Source organism: Herpailurus yagouaroundi, unplaced genomic scaffold (genome assembly GCF_014898765.1).
Source record: "Herpailurus yagouaroundi ecotype Mexico unplaced genomic scaffold, PumYag 181, whole genome shotgun sequence".
NCBI lineage: Eukaryota > Metazoa > Chordata > Mammalia > Carnivora > Felidae > Herpailurus > Herpailurus yagouaroundi.
Genome location: NW_024412412.1, coordinates 16458114 through 16470263, shown reverse-complemented (window position 1 = coordinate 16470263; position 12150 = coordinate 16458114). Strand labels below are relative to the sequence as shown.

General features: G+C 42.5%; 1 protein-coding gene across 1 annotated transcript in view; it reads left to right on the top strand.

The window, feature by feature from the left end:
- Positions 1-414: 414 nt before the first annotated feature.
- Positions 415-12150, top strand: part of SORBS2 (sorbin and SH3 domain containing 2) — a 351293-nt gene continuing 339557 nt past the window's right edge. The window contains exon 1 of the mRNA XM_040489947.1: positions 415-597. The gene's annotated coding sequence lies outside the window, so the exon portion shown is untranslated. The remainder of the gene's footprint in view (positions 598-12150) is intronic.

Genomic DNA, 12150 nt, shown 5'->3' with positions numbered 1-12150 from the left:
CACCCCCATCTGTTTTGATTTAATGTTGATCATACAGACATGCTGTGCTGGGGGAAGCCACCTGATCACATCAGTACTGTGTTATGTGTGCATTAGACTCAAGGTACTTTCAGAGAGGAAACATAAAACTGCTATTGTTAAATTATATCTGTTTTATTAGGTTCCTCCTGGGTAGATTGTGTAGGACTTGGGAAAATCAAGCATTAGACATGTTCATAGAACAGGCTTTTTAAAAGCAGTTCAATGTAACCTGCCATCAATTCCCTAAGTGGCAATTCTCTGACTGCGTCCCCAGGGAAAATATATTGAACAGCCGAAGGTTAAGGCAGAGGAGTACAGTGAGACAGGAAGCAGCCAATCAGATGGCGAGGGTCTAAAGATCTGATGCCTCCCGGCAAGCAGCACCAAGCTGAGCTGGTTAGTCTCCTTTTATCGCAGAAGAGCACCACACACATGTCGTAAATGGTCCCCGTGTTGGCCGCAGCCACCAAGCAGACCCCGTAGCTAAGAAGAGTGGGATGCATGCCCAAGCAACTCATTCTGCACAGCGGCTGACAAGACAACGATATTCCTGTGCTGGAATGTTCGCATTCAAAGGTATCGGTTCTTTTTCATTGAGTTGCTGTATTTCTTAAGAATTACGGACAGCAGAGATGCTGGTGCTGGAGAAAGATCTCTCCGCTTTCTAGCAATGCTTTGTTCCTGTTCTCAGTCGAAATGCCAGCCTTTTGAGATGCTTAACCTCTGGGGGAGCCAGGAATAAGCAGGATAAAGGAACACTTTACATTGCTTAAGCTCATGGTGCACAGACCCTTTATCAAGGACAGACTCTTTGTTATTGTTGCTATTGTTCTGAAGGTAAGCCGGGCTAAAAATGCAGCTTCAAATTGTCACATTCTGCTACATATATAACTAAAGAGACCCAGGGAAAGAACTGGGGGGAGGGGGAGGGTATAGGGGGCTGCATATCTTAAAGGTTGCTGCAATTTATCTAGCCATCTACCAGCCTCAGAGAGAGAAAGGGCCCCACAATTGCTGATCTAAGGTAGAGGAAAAGAATTTTGTCAGTATGAGGATCCCTGTATGCTTAAGACACAAGTTTTACAGAAAACGAACACTTTGCACATTCTCCTCCTGCTTAATAATTAAAATGCCTTAATTATCATTTATTACTGACAGCTGGTGTAATTGTCCAACAGTCATCAGCATATCAGGAGCCCTTGTTTTAGTTGCCAAGGTAATTGAAAGGATAATTTAATATGTTACAGAGTAACAAAAGACTCATGAGAAACATATTGCATTAGGTGAGGCATGAGATTGCTTTGTGGAGCATGTATTTTTTAGAGTGAGTCCCTTCTTTTGTTTCCCCTCTGTCTGGATTGATTAGCCATTAGAAGGAATGGAAAAAACAAGGACTTCCATCAGGTACCACATATTTAGACTAACGATCATTATTTATTCTATACATCAGGCGAGATTTCAGTTACGTCTGACATTAAATTGCTGGTCATCAGAAAGGTTTTGCTGGTTAAGCTGTGCATTATCCCCCACGGGACATTTGAAATCGCGCTTCGGTGGGCTGTCAATGGTGGCCTGAATGAAGTCAAGGAAACTGTTGTCCCAGGGAGCAGAAATGATTGCAAGGAGTGATCTGCTTGGTTTTCCAGCTCTGTCTCAAAGGCAGGGCCCATTATGATTCTAATCTTCACGGCGATTTATCAAGGCTAACTTTTTCATATTACATCTCTGGAAAGCTCTCCCCAGTAATACAGATTCTTCATGAAGTTATTTTTTCAAAGAAGGGAAATTTTAAAACATTGATTAGAGTTTCTGAATTGCCAGGTCAGCGGTATTTTTTATTCTCATTTTTATTCATTTATTTATTGATTATGGCCTGTGGGGCTCAATACACTTTGCCTCTGTGACGTCATCAATTTATATTACCGTACGCTTTGTGATTTTCAGTTTCTTTCAATATGTATGTACAAGGTGCATGATTTTATTTATGCAATATCATGTAAGGCAAGTAAAAGTAATGCATATAGCATTTGATAGTAATATTTGAAAATCACTATTTAAACTTGGAAAGTCACTATTTCGCTATATGTGATATAAGTCATTATAATAAGGTAATAGAAAAATTAAAATCTTAGCTTTAAAATTTAAAAATCAACTATAAAATAAAAAAAGGTGTTTTTCATATATGTGTAATGATTACCTTCTATCTATGTTTAAACACAGATTGCCTTGGAGACGGTAAAATTAACCAATTAATTGGATGACTGTAGGGAGTTCGTTTGCAACTTTGATAGATGGTAATGGGAATATCAGAATTAATATTATTTTGCAGAAGAGAACACAGAAGCATATCTCATGCTTCGACTATAAGAAGCATTTTTATACCTGGGATGATGTAAAATTTACTTCTACTAAAGAAGAATAAAAAGAACGGGCAAAATGTGATCTTAGAAAATAAGGTCAATGAGGCGTATTGGGACAGCAAGATACTGGTTACAAGGAATGAATTAAAGCGAAAGAAGGGGCCTTTCCTCTGAGGCAGTGTAGGTCGAAAATAATGGACTGAGATTAGACTTTGGCCCTAGACAGCCCTGGCTTAAATCCCACTACCACCAACTCCCTGCATGACATAGGTGGATTAGCCCCACCTGGCTGGCTTGTGAGTTAGGAGGTCCCATACTCATAAGTGGTTTGTATAAACACGAGAAGGATGTAATTAAAAGGATACGCTATCAAAGTCGGTTCTGACCTCATTGGGGCGTTCTGACCACAATGGTGGGGTGAAGATGGGATCATTCCTTCCTTCCAGTTAGAAAGGGGACTGGAAGCTGGAGAAAGGCCATGTTAGTTCATCGCTGTCTCCCACACCGTCCATTCTCTTCCATCTCCTTAGTGATGTCTACACTTGTATCTCTGGAGAGCACTGCCTTCAGTGGGATGCTCTGAAACTTATTTAAATGCAAATAGCCTTGGCCAGGACACTTCGAGGTAGTATTACACCTTGGTCTTGTAGCAGGCCCCGAGAGCAGACGCTGATAGGGAATGCCGAGTAGGAGAGAGATTTTTAAACGGTGTGGGGAGGGCGGGAGGGGCGCGAAGGGGGTGCTAGTTCCAGGCGAAAGGGATGCTATTGAGAGAGGAAGAGCTCCTTGAAGATTCCAGAGGCTGGGAAACATATGCTATCGCTCCATGATAACGTAATAAACGCCTACAGAGAGACCAGGTCAACCAGGAACATAAAATTAGGCTGTGGGTCCGAAATCAAGTAGAAAGCCTAGGCGGCCAGCTTGGTGAAAGATATGAGGCAGACAAGTTGTTTCTCCTGGTCACTTGTGAGGTTGTTTGTGCCAGTAGTGACTTCGTGCTGTTCAGAGGAAGGGCTTATTTACTGGCCTGAAGGGGGATAAACAAGGGGAAAAGGAAATGAAATCTAAGGGACAGAGCAAAGTTTTACTTTTATGGCACAAAGGGTGCATGTGAGGAGATCATGTGAAGAATGTTGAAAACCAAGCTCAACTTAGATGTACGGAAAGAGCATCGACATAGCCTCTGAGCAGGGCAGGGGGAGTCGGGGGCGTTGCTCTTCGTATCTGTGTAAGTCTTCCAACCTCCCCCCCACCCCCGTCAAGGCAACTCAACGGGCACCTCCTTGATTTTCTCAAACTTGAAATGACTCCCACTTGCAGCCATGCTCCCACCTGTTTACGAGTGACTCAGTCTAGAGGAGACTGCTTGCTCCTGGAGACCCAATACTGAGGACGCTGCCAGGAGGGTGTGGTGAATGGGAGGGTCCTCATGTTGGCTCCGTTGTTCGCTGGTATCTTGACTGTACCTTTCACGCCACTGGAACGTAAACACTTCTGGAAAAAGTAACACTATGCAAAGCTACTCTGACTTTCCTCTTTTAGTACTCTAGTTTTCACCTTTCATATTCTAATTTTCACTTTTAACATTCTGCCGCCTTCTTATAGTTTTGGCGATGTTCGTTCGTGTATCCTTCGCCAGGTTGGAGTCCTTTCAGGAAAAGGACAGACTGTGACTTCACATTTCACCATTGCCTAGCAAAAGGCCTGTCACATAGAAAATATTACGTCAATATTTGCTCAACTTACTAACACAGTTCATTTCCCACGGAGCTCGTGGATGTACGTGCATTGTACTACTAAGCTACCTGGGTTACACGGAGGATCAAGTGGTCCAACTAATAGCCTCAATTTGACCTTGCAATAAAATCTGTAAACCAGGGGAAATTTACTTTTGTTGTTCAACGTCTCCCAGCAGCCTCCGGTCAACGTATCCTGGCACCCTGGGCGTACGGCCGGTTCCAGGGACCTGTGCTCGTGCCCGAGCAAATCCAATACGTCCACACTGATAAAGGAATAGCTCGCTCTTATTAGCGTAGGTGCCAAGACCAGAACGTGCTTGGGAGTGTCAGGGAGGGCTGTCACGATGCAAGGGACACCGGAAGGGGCTTCCCCCTCCACCGGAAGGGGCTGCCCCTGCTGGGAGGTGGGGGTTGGCTTCCAAGAGGGAAGGAGGGCAGGGTGGACAGAGCAGCAGCAGGAACCAGGCAGGGAGCTGAGTGGCTGGAGCCCGATGACGGACCTCTAGGATGAGCCAGAGAGAGCAGCCCCCTTCTAGCCACCAGAGAACACGTGAACCTGCTCTTTAGACACCGTACAGAGCAGTCTTCTTTCATCAGTTTTGCGAACCTTTCTTAGGCCTCTCTGCAGTCCGTGTCACGGACTGAGAAGGGAGGCCAAGTGCATGTTTTCCTTCATATGTCCGAAGCGGTTGTGGTGGTACCTGCCTGCTAATGACCAAAGACTGTGTCATTATAAAATCTCTCTAAGGCAGGTGGTGGAGAACCTGCTGGAGTCATTCTGCTGGAATGCTACCAAAAAGCTGTCTTGTTTTGTTTTCCTCTGATGTCATTAAGGGAATCATTTGAAGGTCGTGTCTGGGTTTATGATCTGCGTGTGAATGAATCAGTCTAAGATGCCATCCTTCCCAGCCCCTTTGAACCCTACCATGAGACTTTTTCCTACCGGCGGACACAGGGAAACACTTGCATGTTCATTCAGGGGATGTTAAGCTTCGTCTGGAACCATCTGGGGACTCTCTACGCCACTCGTATTTTGCTCACTGAGACATTCGAGCTCCCTCCCCGCAATACCATGAGAACAACCCGCATCGTGCATGTGACTGTGCAGTTTCTAAGTTGTCTCTCTGAGGCACATTCAGCCTGTTTTTTAAAGGAAAATCAGGCAACACTAATAAAAAACAGACTGCCAGTAAGTCAGCATGTGTATTCAAAATTAAAAACATCGTTCCCAGCTCGGTCTTTCTTAAGGCTCCGAGCAGGCATTTAAAAAAGTCATTACTGGGTGCTAGAAGGGGCACTTTTCCCTGCTGGGCCACATTATTGGGCACACAAGGCACTCTAGGTGAATATTTGAGTTGAGAATCTCTGTGAGGTAACTCATAAAAACTATCACCAAACTCTCAGCCTGTGCCATTAACGTACGACTTCCATAACCCACCCTGGTCTCTCCTTCGACCAACTGTGGCAAACCGTAGCTTTCTCCCTTGACTACTGTCCTTCTGAGAATTTATACGTTACCTGCTTCTGATTTCATTTTATTCTTCAGCCCGGGGATTGCTTCCCTGGTTCGTTATCAAAGACGGGGCAAGTTTTTATCTGTAGCTTGAGGTTACTTTGCAAAACTCATTCTCAACAGCACCCATTACCAGTTGTAGCAAAAATTCTTTGTTCTCATCCTCTTTTCTTCTTGCCCTTCAGGCCTTATGGTGAGACGGTGGGGGGGGGGGCCCTCCTTGAGTTGATGTGACAAAATGCCAACAAGCGTTTTGAGAACGCCCATGTCCCAGATAGCTCTCGACCCACCGATTTCTTTAGATTGCTTTCCGTTAGCTTTGCTTAGACTCTTACATCTCTCATTGGATTTTGGTGGGCTTTTCTGATTCTAATGGGCTTTCTTTCTTCAACCTACTCTCCATACTGCTGCAGTCATGATGTTCAAAAACAAATCTGTCCACATTATTCCTTTGCATATGACATGGCAGAATGCCACTCCTCACTAACTTAGTCCAACCCCTCCCCAAATGTGGTAAAACAGAATATGAACTTTGCAATCAAGCGGACCTTCCTTCAGATTGTGACTGTACCAGGCGTCTAGTGGGCCCTTTGATTTTTAGTATCAATGAAACGGGACTGATTCTATCTACCTTGTATTTCATTTGAAGTTTAAATAGGACAATAAATGCCAAGTATCTCTGATGCTGTCTGTTGACGAGCAGGCATGTAATAATTTGGAAACGATTCTTTCTGTCCCAGAGTCAAGTCCAAATGCAATTCTTGGCGTGGCATCGAGGGGACTTCCGCCCTCTGCCACACGCCTACCTCAGTGGCCTTACCTCCTGCCCCTACCAATCCACTGCCTCCTTTTCCAACCTAACTCTCTAGCAGTACTTGGATTCTCAAACAATATAAGCTGTGTCCATCTGCGTATCTCTACGGGTGCCTTTACACACGGTGTTGTTTCCTGGACATGGCATGCAGGCCTTCTCCCTGCTCACGTTCTCACAAATCTCCCGTTCACCATTAAACATATAACTCAAGAATCATATGCTTCCGCTCATTGATATTCTTAAGACCTTATCATAAGATATTAACATTTGATGATCCTTTCTCTCTGCCAGGTGCTCTCATTTATCCAGGTGCCAGGTGCCACGTTATCTAAGTTGATGCTGAAATTCATCACTCTACTCATCACAATAGTTGGTTTGTCTTCCCTACTACGTTTTGAACCACTCGAGTGTAGAAAAATGTGATGATCGTAGCTCGAATGAATGAATGAATGAAGGGCAAGACAGATGGGTGGAAGAAGACAGGGAGGATTCATGTGTAATAGGAGATATAAAACCAGTCCCTGAAACGGGCCCGGTATTTTAGAGAGAAAGTTATAATGAAGCCCAGGAATTTTAGAGAAGATGCTGCGTAAATAAATAAACAAAAACAAGCGAAACAGACTTAAGCCACAATGGACGGTGGGGATTGAAGAGATAAGTACAAGTACAGTTGGTCTGATGGGAAACATAAAAAATAAGAAGAGAGAAGCTAAATCAGGAAGCTCCTGAAAAAAGAGTCGAGGACTGCATTAAGTGTGGATTTCAGTTTCCAAAGAAACTAGCCAGACAAGTCTAGATAGAAAAAGAAGCAATCACTTCTGAAAGTAATAGTAATGTATTCTGATCAGCACTTCCGTAGTGCTAGGCCATATGCTAAACATATTACATGAAATGACTTATTTAAACTTTTCAAATCCCAATAGAAGAGGGATTCTGTCATTCTCATTTTATAGATAAGGCAACAGAGGGTTGCCAGGCTTGTCTAAGACTACAGAGCTGGAAATTGGAAAGTTGGGTTTGAACCCAAGTTTACCAAAGTCCAGTGCTTAGGCCCTTTATTACTCTGCTCTTCTGGTAGACTGTGGGAGATGGCTCAGGCTAGTGAAAAGATGAATTACTTTGGAAGAAAAAACGTAGCATCATCCCCAAAGTTTGGAACGTGAGGAAAATTGAGAAATTGAAAGCAAAAGGAACGGAGATACTGGGGGAGACAGTCTTCCATTCCATGTTGGACTCATCGAAGACTATGGGATTTCTCTACCTACAGAGTGTATCCCCTAAAAGTCCCATTCCTGGGAATACTGGAGACACCGGAGGATTGTATCCCTCCAGATGAGGGAGCGGTGAGAGGACGGCAAGGGAATTCAAGAAAACTGAAAGGGGGAAAACTAAGAATGCCAGGACCATGAACTTCGGAGGCAAAAATCCGTGCTCCTTTGACCCCATCTTTACCATGCATGTGTGACTGCTAGAGAATGGGGTAGAAACTGGGGGAGAGGCAGCACCAAATTACAGCCCAGGGACCCACACGTTAAGTTACTGCCCGAGGAGAGGTGGTTGATTTTATCCCTCAACACAGACAGTCATTGATGAAGGACAACTTCTGGAGTCAGGGAGCAATCCAACAGGCCATAATTTTGCATTTCATATCATTGAATGACATATGTTTTATCTGTTTGATAAAATAAAAAGCTACCTGACATTTTGGGGAAGGTTTTATTACCTTATTCAGCACTTTACATGCCACATTTTAAAGAAGTATGCTGTAAAATATGTCCTTTTTGACAAAATGAGGTTCAGATGTTCATTAAGTGTTAAATTTCTCCCGGTGATAATATTTTTGAAAGAATGAATCCATTATTTCGGGAAGAGGGGAATAAGGTCGAGGAAGAGATGGAAGTTTGTTTTGCTTTTCAGTTTGTTTGCTTTGGTTTGTATTCCCTTGGCTGACATTTTGATTGGAACACTATCTACCAAGGGAAAATATTTTGAAACATAACTGCTTGATGAATGCCATACATTGATTTTTCCGCAGTTCATTCACATCTCTATCTAACCCTCCTCACGAGTTTTATGCCTCATGCATTTTCGGAATCTTTCAGAGAAACTTAAAAATGTGTTTGTGGGTTTATTGCTCTTTTCAGCCCATCCCTTCTTTCTCCATTCTCAGCCACCTTCTCAATTCTCTCTCAATTTTGTTGTTGTTGTTGTTCAGATGATGGCAATACCTTGTATTGCCAGGTCTCTGGGCCTATCCCCCTCAACCTCTGCCTAAAAGCCAGCATTCTCTTTCTCAAATGCAGATTTACTCATGTTGGTAACTTCAACTTTTTGGAATAGCTCTTTGTTCTTGGGATAAAGTCCAACTTCCCCCATGGGTTACAAAGTCTTAATCATCTCTCAGCCTGTGAGATTTTCTCCTAATTACCTCTGCACCCACCCTTCTATTCCGTACATTTTGAACTACTCATAGGTTGCCAAACATATCTTGTTATTTCGCACCCCCACCCCCACCCCAAGCCTTTCTGATTGCCAACACTTCCCACCTGGAGCGTGTTCTCCACACCTCCATGCTGCGACTTGATGACTTTGACCCCCAACACCTCCATCTTGGTGTGTCACCTGTTGTAGCAATGCCCCGCTCATTCTTTCCACTGCTCACACACTTACCCAGCACGGATTAGACGTCCTTCCTCTAATCTCAGCACCCGATTCCTATTTTTAACGTATGGGCCATGGTTTATTTATGTCTGCCTGGTTCTCAATGAAGACTTGTTGAATGAACGAATAAATGAATGTATGAATGAACAATGAGAAAAGCAAGAATCCTCTAAAATGAAAAGTGGAAAAGAAAAAAAAATTTTTTTCCAGGGGCGCCTGGGTGGCTCAGTTTGTTAAGCATCTGACTTCAGTTGAGGTCATGATCTCATGGTCCGGGAGTGAGTTCCAGCCCACATCAGGCTCTCTGCTGTCCGCGCAGAGCCTGCTTTGGATCTTGTCTCCATCTCCCTCTGTCCCTCCCTCTCGAATGCACTCTCTCTCTCAAAAATAAATATTTTTAAAAAGAAAAAATATTTTCTATAAAAACGTAATAAATGAAACACTGTAAGAGGATCTATAGATGAAATCGAATATGCTTTTAATTTTTTTAAGTTTATTTATTGATTTTGAGAGAGAGAGAGAGAGGGAGCGAGCAAGTGTGTTGGCAGGGTAGGGGGAGAGAGAGCAGAAGAGAGAGAATCCCAAGCAGGCTCTGTGCTGTTAGTGCAGAGCCTGATGTAGGGCTTGATCTCATGAGCCATGAGATCATGACCTGAGCCAAAATCAGGAGTTGGATGCTTAACCAACTGAGCTTACCCAGGGACCCCAAAATCGAATATACTTTTAAAGATTTTCCGGAATTGTGCAATGATCAGGAAATAACTTGGGATTTGAACTGTCATCATTTTTTATTCTTACTGTAAAACACTGCCCATTAAATTAAGTCCCTCTGACCTAACCTGAGTCAAAATTTTGAAGACAGAGATAAAAAAACGTGCTAATTAATATAGTATACCTTTTAAGTGTTGATAAGCTTGCCTATCCATTTGGTTTGGCTTCCTCGTTTATCTAACATTCTGTTAGAAAGAAAATTGACGGGTTCAGAAACTCCTCAAAGTGGTCAGCTTCTCATTGCAATAGTCCCTCGCTGACAGAAGCAAATAGGTAGATGAAGTCTCCAAGCAGTCACGGTGCTGGTATAGTATTTATCTTAATCGCTGAACATCAATATTCTTTTTAATGGTCGGGACTCCTTTCCAAATCAACACGGACTTTTAAGTAAAATGTGGGGAGCACTGGCATATATGACCACTTTGTTTACTGTGATTCACAAGCTCGAAAGGTTCCCCAGAGCACTAATGATCTTACAGTTGAAGCATCTTTGAAAGCCTTGGAATCAGGGCTCTTTGCCCCAGGGATTGTTAGTTGCTGCCTTTGAGGAATTCAATAAGAGGGTGATTTGTAGCAGATGTTAGACGCCATCCTCGGACGGTGGTACCGATCCCACACTTAACTGTGCCGTAGGATTCAAGGGAAAACACACTGTTTCATGGTTGCTGGCTTTCCCATAATATTTATTGGCCTACAAACAACTTTCATGAAATTCACAGAATCACACTTCTTTATACTTATCTTCGTCTTCCAGGACATAAAGTCACTTGATCTGTCTGTCTAATGACTGCTTTCAATGAAGCTTCACACACACGTGTTGCAGAACTCTTTTGCATGCCAGCATTTGCTTGCTAAATATTTATGACTTTGTTCCACATTTCAGTTTTTCTATAGTGTGCAAAGTGTAAATGCATCAAAAGCGCTATGTGATTTCTGCACTCTGCATTGCAGATCCAAATTTTAGATGTGCTCTATCTTTATTGTATTTCATTATATTTATTTATGCTACGTCTTTACGGTATTTTACTCTATTATACAAATTCCTAGCCTGGACTCATTTGTTGGAAATGGAAGATCATGCGATCCAGATCTCTTGAAATGAAATGAAACCAAGATTCAGTCTATGTAGGCATTTAAGTGGCTTGGCCAACATCAGATACCCAGTCACAGAAATGTAAGTGTTGGAACCCCGGTCTTTAAACTCCCAAGCCAGTATCTACATAATGGCTTTAATTTTGTACCTACTATCCCTGCTTGGGGCCCTCCAATACATTTCGTGCCAGTCATTTTTTAGAATTTGCAACAGATTCGGGAAAGGAGAATAGATAGTTGTTTGGGTAGTGTTACAGGATAGGGAATTTTCATAAAATGGCTCCTAATAAAGAGTGCAGAATGACAAATGTAAGTGGGACATAGCTTTGATGGGTAATTTTCTAGAACACCATCATGAGCTTTGTTTTGACATTTTTCCATTTAATATGCAAACAGTCAACAGAACGGTTGAAAGAATGGTACATCAAATATCCACTACCTAGATTTAATTGTCAACTTTTTGCCATATTGTTACAAGCCCAGACATGTGCATTTTGAAGAAGCATTGGAAATTAAGTTGCAGACATCATGATTTCACTCCTAGATATTAGATATCCCAAGATATAGGACATTCTTTTACACAGGCTTCATTCCACAACACAGCTAAGAAAATTAATGGTCTTTCAATATTATCTAATGCCTATTTCATTTTGAAACTCCTTTAATTGTTCCTTTTAAATTTTTTTAAGTATATCTGAGGGGAGGGGTTGGATGGACAGAGAGAGAGAAAGAGAGAGAGAGAGAGAGAGAGAGAGAGAGAGAGAGAATTCCAAGCAGGCTCCGCCCTGTCAGCACAGAGCCTGATGCAGGGCTTGAACTCACAACCGTGAAATCATGACCTGAGCCAAGGCCAAGACTCGCCACTTAACTGACTGAGCCACCCAAGTGCCCCCTTTTTAAAACGATTTTATTTTTTTGTTCTTCAATCAGGTTATATTTGAGGCTCATGCATCTAGTCTCTATTAATCTAACTATATTCCTCCCAACTATTCTTCCCCGTGACATTGACTTTTTGAGGAGAATGAAGTAGTTATCTTGTAAAATGTCCCACAATTAGAATTCACGTGGTTCTTTCATTGTGATGATGTTTACCTTGTTTCTCTTTCCCTTTGTCTCCTAGAAATGGAAAATTCTTTTTTTTTTTTTTTAATTTTTTTTTTCAACGTTTATTTATTT